The 9,033-nt window shown below is 42.7% G+C and overlaps 1 pseudogene; it reads right to left on the bottom strand.

The window, feature by feature from the left end:
* Nucleotides 1-1,712: 1,712 nt before the first annotated feature.
* On the bottom strand, nucleotides 1,713-2,939 carry LOC125507076 (gamma-glutamyl peptidase 3 pseudogene; annotated as a pseudogene).
* Nucleotides 2,940-9,033: the final 6,094 nt, after the last annotated feature.

Here is a 9,033-nt window from a genome sequence, read left to right on the forward strand (position 1 = left end):
AAGGGCTATTTATGTGTAAATTGTACGCAAAATTTGTGGTTATTTTGTTCATTTTTTTAGTTTTCTTCATTCTTAAAGGGTAATACCAATGCCCCTAATTCGTTTCCTCCCAAAAAAATCTTTTATGTAGAATTTCCATTATTATGTGCTTATTTTTGCATATTATAAAAGTGTGATTTTTGGTGTAAATTGTGCTCAAATTATGTCATTATTTGTAGCCCCGAGCGTCCGGTTCGTCAAATACGGTTATCTGGTAAGTACAACTATGATACTTTGGTTAATGTGGTATAAATAACTCTATGGTTCGGTTTCGGTTGATACCATACTACCAAAATTGATGCGAATTTGATAGTAGCAACATGATTAGATGTGACAAAACTAGAAAAAAAATCTTACGTCTAGAACCATATAGTTGAAATCAATAAATGAGTCACAGATGATCATGAGGTAGAGCACAACTATTGAACTGTACACAACTAAGAAATACATACAATTGAACTGTAGTACTACACCAAACGATAACTACAAACCCTAATCACTTAATTAGGTAGTCCAGTACTCGTCCCCGCAAAAAAAGGTGCTAAATAACTCATGTTCTACTAATTTTATTTCTCACGGGCAGGGGATCGAGAGGCTTGTGAATCATGCATACTTCTTAGCCGACAAAGAGAGACAAAGGACAAAAGGAAATTGGTTGATGGAGGGATCATGATTCTAGGCTATTGCTATGGGCTGGCACCACGCCGACTGAATCAAAATGCTTGAGTAAGGCTATCCGAGGGAAATCGATTGAACTACAATTTTGGTTAGTCAACTTTTGTTATATATGGTTGTTTTGTGTTGGCTTGATCAGAAATAATGGCAAATGAAAAAGTGACCCAAAATAATTTTACAGTCACCTAATCATCAGTCGGTCCATTTTAATTTTGTTTCTCATGTTATCAACCTAAATTTTCATCAACCAATTCACGCGGCATCATCTAGTTATCAAGTGTGTGCAAGCCCTACATATTCCATTTTCCAACACATGCAAGCATTCACACTCAATTTCCTTGCACATGTAATCCCTGCACATCATCAAGTACATTTAAGCCCTCCACATCATCAATTTATATATATTACTATCGTTTAAGCGACAATTACTTTGACTGAAGTAGAAGTCTATGAGGCACTATACTTTCTACACTTCGGAGTCACGAGAGCGACCCGGGAGGCAGTTTCCGCGTCAAAAAGAGTGAATTACTTTGCTTTCGTTCACAAGCTAGTAGCGAATTTCCTGGTCTTAGTTCAGCACATCATCTCACTTGGAAATACTCCGTCCATAACAATTGTAAGATGGTTTTTATGCACTATGAAAAACTAAAAAACATCTTATATTTTAGTACAGAGGTAGTAGCAAACAGGAAATAACCATCCCACTAGCTAGATTCATTTTGTGGCCATAATTTTCAAGCTGCGTCCAAGCGGGATTCCCAAAATATATGAACCAAAAGTCAGCGTCCGGTCTACTTGTTCTTGAATTTTTCTGTCCCTACCTGATAATGACAACAAGTATAAAAAGATACTCCCTCCCTCCGAAAATGTACGACCATTTTGGGAAGTACTAGATGACAACAACAATCTGACTACCAAGCTTTGTTTAATCCAATATAAGACCACGCTGCTAGTACTACGTGCCAGTAGATGGTTTATTTATGACCATATATGCGTGTCTATAATCCTTCAGTCTTGAGGAAACTTTTGCAGAGCTTGAGCCAGAACTCCCTGTCAGGGCTGGTAGCCTCCAGCTGCCTCTTCACGTCCTCAGCGAACGGCACCTGCAACGTGCAAAGTGGCAAATCAGATCGTATCATGGAAGAACGATGGCATCATGCACCACATAGCTAGAGGGAAGCACTCACGGTGATGGCTTGGCTGGTGGAGAGGCGGTCGACGAGGCTGAGGAGTATGTCGCCGGTGTACTCCGGGTGGCCCTGGATGCCCAGCACGTGCTCGCCGACGCAGAACATCTCCACGCCGGTCTTGTCCGAGGACGCCAGCACGTCGGCGCCCAGCGGCGCCTCCCAGACCTCATCCTGGTGGCACTCAGTGATCTTGGCATACTGGGGCAGGTCCTGCAGCGCGTCGAGGAACCTGCACGGCGGCAGCGTTGCCGCAATGGCCACCTCCCGGATACCGATGTCCCACCCGCCCCTCCTGGCCTTCCCGACGCGGCCGCCGAGAGCACGGCATACCACCTGATGGCCGAAGCAGATGCCGAGGACGCGCTTCCGGGCGGCGACGGCCTCCTGGACGAGGAGGCACAGCCGCAGTATCCACAGCTCGTCGGCGTACGCGTCGTAAGGGCTGCCGCTGATGACAAAGCCGTCGTATCGTCCGACGTCGTCCAGGTCTGGGAGCTCCCCGTCCACCGCCCGGAACATGTCCCACGTCTCGCAGACGTCGCTGTCTTTGCCACCGCCACCGCCGAATGCACTCACGAAGACGTTGAAGTAGCCTCCGTAGGCCTTGAGCACGTACTCCGGGTCCCGCGCCGCCAGCAGCAGCGCGTACCTCCTGCTCCTCCTTGGCTGATCATCGGCTGCCACGATCTTCATGGCGGACTACCGGATCAGTTCTTGCAGCAGGAAGGAGAAGGCTAGACCAAGCAGGGCTGACCGGCTGAGCTTATAGCGCTTTGCTAATGAGTAGGATTGGCTGTAGACTGTGTGTTATCGGCTGGAGATTTATAGAGGCCGGTCGGAAGCTGGAGAGAATGGGAGTACGTAAACACGAGGAGAGAATCAATGGCGACAACAAGCACGCTTTGGGGAGACCCGACTCCTTTTCGGATGGAGGACCATGCATGATTGAAATTCTTTGTCTGACACGACCAACACAACATCCGTCGGCAGCCTAGAAGAGCCGACATTTTCTCAGGTCGATCATGCATGCGACCAATTTTGTACTACCACTATATGATATATGATCAGTACACATATGACATGGTGTTGGGTCGTCTTGGGTCGCCATATTAGTCAGTAGCCGTCTGACATGGTGTTTTTTTGCTAGTCGTCTGACATGGTGTTGAGGAGGAGACTTTGTCAAAGAGCCATTTAAGATCTCTATGCACTTTCTTTGCTCTCCACGTTAAAAAAGTCGAGCTTTCTCATTTGTTTTGCAAGTAATAATTAGCAGCCTGAGACCAATGGGGAGATTAAGTCCCTCATTCCTCACACGAAGAACATAGTACAACAATCGACGTAAAAAATGAAACTGCTGCTTGAAGAGTTCTCCATCCAGAAATAAGCATAGCAGGAGATCATAAGCGTTCTCAGAGCTCAGCGAGTCTCGGCCGTCGGATCGGTTTCTTGATGCGTTTTCAGCCATAGGATCTCGCTCGGGAGCGACTCTGTCCGTCGGATCGAAACCGATCACTGCTACAATGAATAGTGCGCTCAAGTTCGTGCCACCGCGCGTAATTACAGTGCCCCGCCGAGGGCATTTTTGTCATTTCACATGGCTGAAAAAAAATATCCAAATCGACAGGGTGACCACAGGGTCGTCGCTCCTCCTGCACTTGCGCCACGCCCTCTCCTCTTCCTCCTGCCTCGCGTCTCTCCCTCCCTCCAAACCCTAGGGCCGCTCGCGCCTCCCTGCCCGCCGCCGTCCCAGCCGCCGGCCGCCGCACCACACGCCCGTGCACAGGGTTGAGAAGGAGAACCACCTCCCGTCCCCGGAGCGCGAGAACACCGAGAAGGACGACCCCTCGCCTCTCTCCCTCCCTCCAAACTTTAGAGTCGCCCGCCCCTCCCTGCCCCGTCGCCGTCCCCGCCGCCGGCCGCCACCGCACCGCACGCCCATGTGCAGGGGTGAGAAGGAGAACCACCACCCGTCCCTGGGGCGCGAGGAGGACGACCCTGACGTCGAGATCGCGCGCATCGAGCCCGAGATCCTGCGCCTCTCCTCCCGCTTCCTCCACCTCCACGTCTTCCCATGAGCGTGAGGAGGCCCAGGGCGACATGGCACCGGTGCTCCCCAGTGCAGCCACTTCGCCGATGGCCAGGTGATCCGTTCCCCTGCCTAGAGGTGCTGGTGGTCTCCTTCAGTTCTGGCTTTTCATTTTCCATTGATTGTGCGTCGGATTTTTTTGCAGGATTGTTGCTGTCTCCCATTCCTCGAATTCTCGTACATGCCAGCGTCCAGTTTGTGCTCGGCTTCTTGCCATAGCTACGTCCATGAATCTGCAAGTTTAGCCCTTCTCTCTTTAACCTTCCTTTCTTTAGCCCTCTATTCTTTCTGTCCATTCGATTCGTCAACAATATTCGTGTGCACGATTTTTTCCATGGCAGGTGTAGGTTTTTTTATTAAAGCCTAGGTGATTTCCTGTGTCTTGGTTGGTGGTCTATCTTCTTTTGGTTTCTCGTATTGATCCTGAGAGACCAGGCTGCTGTTCTCTTTGGAGGAGAGGCTTTTGTTGCCTTGCTTAATTTTGTTTGGTAGTTCCCTTTGTGTTCGGTAGTGGGACATGTGTTGGTCTACACAAGTATTTCTTTTGTCTGCCAAATGCTACCAGACAAACCAGTGCCATGGTGGCTAGGATGGGTCCTCTTAGATGTCCATTCGGATTACAAATTGTGGAGGGACCGGTCAACATTTTTAGTATTTTACTACATGGCTGCTAAGTATACATAGATTTAGGAAAACTACCTGCGGTAATTCCTGCTCCGGCATGCGTTTCTCTTAATTCTTGAATTATGAATTCAGACCAAGATTTATGAATTCTAATTATTAGTTTGATTTACATTTTTGTTTTCAGTATTGTGCCTTTTATCCAAGGTGATCATATGAAATCTTTAAATAACTTATTATCCATTGGTTCCTCTGCCTGCTCAATGGAAACAATATCGTGAGACATAATAGGGGGTATATTAGACAAATACGCATCTTTGTAGTGAAATGCCATGCTCTCAAGTATCTTGCAGTGCCAACATATAGTTAAGATGTATTAGTATCTTTGAATGTTCCAACAAGTAGCCCGACTACTCATACTTGTAGTAATTTTAAGCTTCAATTTATTATTTTTGTGGTTTCAAGCTAGGATTAGCACTTCCTGATGTTATTTTTGGCTTTGGATTGTAAGTAAACTCTTTTTAGATGAGCATCCTTTTCCACCGACAAATAATAGCGAATCAATATTTCCTTGATATATTTTGCATTACCGATATACTTTACATGTAGAGATTATCAACGTTTGTATGAGACCAATAATAGTTGTCGAAATTTTGTAGTTGTGTGCTATTGCCTGCAAGATACTGGATTCTTATAGAGTCAATTAACTGGGAGAATGATAACTACAAAAGGCGTTGCTAATCTTGACATGATGAAACACATTACTCTGTTATGTCCATGATGTTTCAGTCCTACCTTACTCCGCTGAATTCTTCTACCTATAAAAGGGGGACAGAGTGAACCTGCTGACATATCTTAATTGTTATGCTGTGATTGAATTGCAGTTGCTCGGTACCATGAGAACGTGGAGATGTGCAGGCTCATGGAGCAGGTTGTGTTCTCGGATCCATACATGGCCTCTAAATACACTTGCTGGGATTCGCCTCTTCTTGACGCTGAAGCGGTTCGAGAGGATGATGGGTTCAAGTGGAAATTGCTGAATTGAAATAAATGTAAGCAACTAGCTCTGAATTTATGCAGATTGGTTGGTGATGCGTATGTTGTGTTTCTTATGTGAAGTTTGGACTGCAGGTTTATTGAGAGAGCCCAGGCTCTGATTCATGGAGATTTCCATACTGGTTCCATCATGGTGACCACAGATTTCACTCAAGTGATTGATCCAGAGTTTGCCTTCTACACACCAGTGGGTTACGGCATTGGGGCTTTCTTGGGGAACTTGATTAATGGCATATTTTGCACAGGATGGGCATGCTGATCAAAAAAATGATCGTAAAGTATGTATACCAACTCTATGTTAATCTTGTCTTGCTGACACCCAGTTTTACTCGTACACTCACTCTGCGGTAATACTTTTCTGTTTACTAATTAATTTGTTTCTTTAATGCACGTGTGTGATTATCTTATCAACCATTTACTGTTTATTTAGAAATTCTTAGTATAAATATTAGGAATATGGCTTTATTTTTTAGGAATGAATATGGTTTTTGTAAAGAAGGCATATACCCAGCTTAAATATGATGGTCCTCTCTACTACTAGAATGAGTAACTGATGCCTTAGGATATACAGAGGAGGGTGGTTGGCTGAAAGAGTTTATCACCTAAAAAATTGTTATGTTTGGAATGACTTACCTTATTAAAAGTCCACTGATTTATTTTTCCCTTTTGACAGGTCAAATGCATAATCATACCCAGCTTTATGTAAGTAGACAGTTGATGTCCTATAGATCCGCAATACCTTCATTGTAGGTGTGACTGATTAACAGACAAAATCGTGGACATTGGTGAGGTGGTGATTGTGCCTTTCCTCTTTTGTAACAAGATGATTCTGTATCAATGTGCCGGTGAGACTTTACTATACCCATTCTGTCAGTAGAACATTCTTTTAGGAGATTGTTTTATTTGTTTTGGTTGAGATATACTAAAGGCTGTGTACCTATGAAATGAAAAGACACTTCCAAGTTTTGTATGTCTCAAGTGCATCTTATAATGCTCCTACTCTTAGTACTTTCCATCACATGTTTATGCTCTTAGTACTGAATGTAGTGTCAAGTGATTAGCTTTTGTGGTCTCATGAACACCCTGAACTTGATGTGGCCTTGTAATTCAATGACCATGTTGAACTTGATGATGTCTTGCTTCTCATACAAATGTTGAACTTGATGATGGCTATTTTTTGTGGTCTTATGAACGCACCGAAATTTTTATTCCTTATAGTCATGCATTGTTCTGCCTTATAGTCATGATGAAGATACTGTGCCTCATGTTGATATGGAGAGTAGAGAGATGTGGATTGCACCACCAAAGGATCTTCTTGAGGTCAACACATGTCCTGAGAAATCAAATAAAGAAAGGCGTGCGATGGTTAGGTCCGCGCCATCCTTTTATTGCATGCGATGATCTCTTTTATGGTACATAACTTGCACTTAAAAAAACATGCCTGATCCAAAGAGCTATAATGTTGGTACCAGCAGTAGCAGATTCGTGACTATTGTAGATGATAGATGATTCTCATGTAACAGTTCTTTCGATGAGCATATGTGATTGAAATGTCTTGCTTTAGGTTATAACCAAGATTGATGCAATGATCCGAGCTACTTTTTTGTTGTTTGTTGTGTTCTTTCAAATAAACTGTTTCTATTTTACGTTACAGGATTAGAACAAAAAGAAGAAACTACAGCATCGCATAACTGCAGCAAAGAAGGTACTGCATGAGATGGAACAGGATCATATTCTGGAAGGTTAGCTCCGAATTAATGTTCATCATATTTTCTCTGTACTAATGACTGTCTTCAGGGATTATTCCATTCATATTGCTCTGAATTAATCATACTCTCATGCTACCTCATTACCTTATTATGTTACAACTTTGCTGAAAAAGCCATTGTTGGTATTTGGAGTGCAGACTGTAGAATTAGGATCCTCTGACATCTATTTACTACTCTGAATTAATTATTATTTGATGACCATATAAAGCCACATTTCCAAATAATATATATTAGTTTGTCTATTCAATGGTGTCATTTTCCATTTTTATAGGCATTAAGATCTCCCTGTTATTTTTGTTCTAAGGATGCACTTTAGTATTATGTAATTATGTTGATTTTATTCTCAGCGTAAATAATAGATGAGTTCAGACTTCTGCTACATAATAACTTTACACCGAACAAACCTGGAGACTTCTAACTGTAAGACACAATTTTCATTTTTGAAGCGAGGAACAGAATCCCTGTTGTTCCAGTCTAGAGAGAACATCTCTCTCGGCTATACAACAAAGAGGGGTTACTTCACATACCCATCAGAAGTGAGGCTAATATCATCTCTAATCAAGTGAAGAAGCAAGGGCACAACCTTAGTTTTCTGTTGAAGGACTTCTATTTCTCTCATTCCAGAGGTGCTAGCCTGTGCAAGCAGTGACAATGTACTTTTTATTGATCTAAATCTTCAGGCTTCATTCTGAAATTTTGGGCCACGAACGCTTGATCGCAAAAGTAACAGGTATCATGGTGAGGCCAGTTTCTGTTTTGCATGTTGCCTTATTTCTCTTCTATCTGCAGTTTGCTTCCACGTTCTATATGTTTGCGAGGAAATTTCAAATCATTTTGTATGCTCATCAATTGTTGCATCTGGAATACATATGTCAACCATGTACCTTAAGGATTCCTTAAGGGCCTCATGATTGTTGGTGTTTTTTTTTCATACGAAAACACCAAGGTTATTATCCCAACTATCATAGTTTGTACCAGCAGGATTATCATACAACTAAGCATATTATTATAGTTTTAGATGTTATTCCTTAGCATATTATTATATCAACCGGAGGTGGATGTGTTTTAGCTCATTCGTTATAACTGATATATATGATTTAAAACTAAACATTCCCATGTCTTCTAAATTAGTGCTCCCATGCAGAGCATAAAGTTTGTATCATGTTTTGTATTTCTATTATATTGTATACTTGCTGAAAATTTGTAGTGATAATTTTAATGAAAATCATTAAATGGGTATTTTTTGAGTGTGTGGACTGTTGTTTATTAACTGCAAGTATTTAGCACCTTTAACTGCAAGTATTTAGCACCTTTAGCAAGTATTTTTTGAGTGTGTGGACTGTTGTTTATTAACTGAAAATCATTAAATGGGTATCTTTTCCATCCTGAGCTCATTCCCATGCCTACTCTGAAACATTTTCCTATGGATAAGAGGGCCACAATAACAACCAATTGATCAGACTTTGTAAGGTGGTAGGGATGAAAGAATAACGGATATGAGTCTTTCTTTGCCTTCAGGACTAAAAGGGGAAACTATCGTTCACTGTCCATATACGCTTTAAAAGTCTAGGGTACAAAATCGCAAAGTGCATTGTAT

Source organism: Triticum urartu, chromosome 5A, assembly GCF_056163025.1.
Source record: "Triticum urartu cultivar PI428250 chromosome 5A, HENAU_Tu73, whole genome shotgun sequence".
Classification (NCBI taxonomy): domain Eukaryota; kingdom Viridiplantae; phylum Streptophyta; class Magnoliopsida; order Poales; family Poaceae; genus Triticum; species Triticum urartu.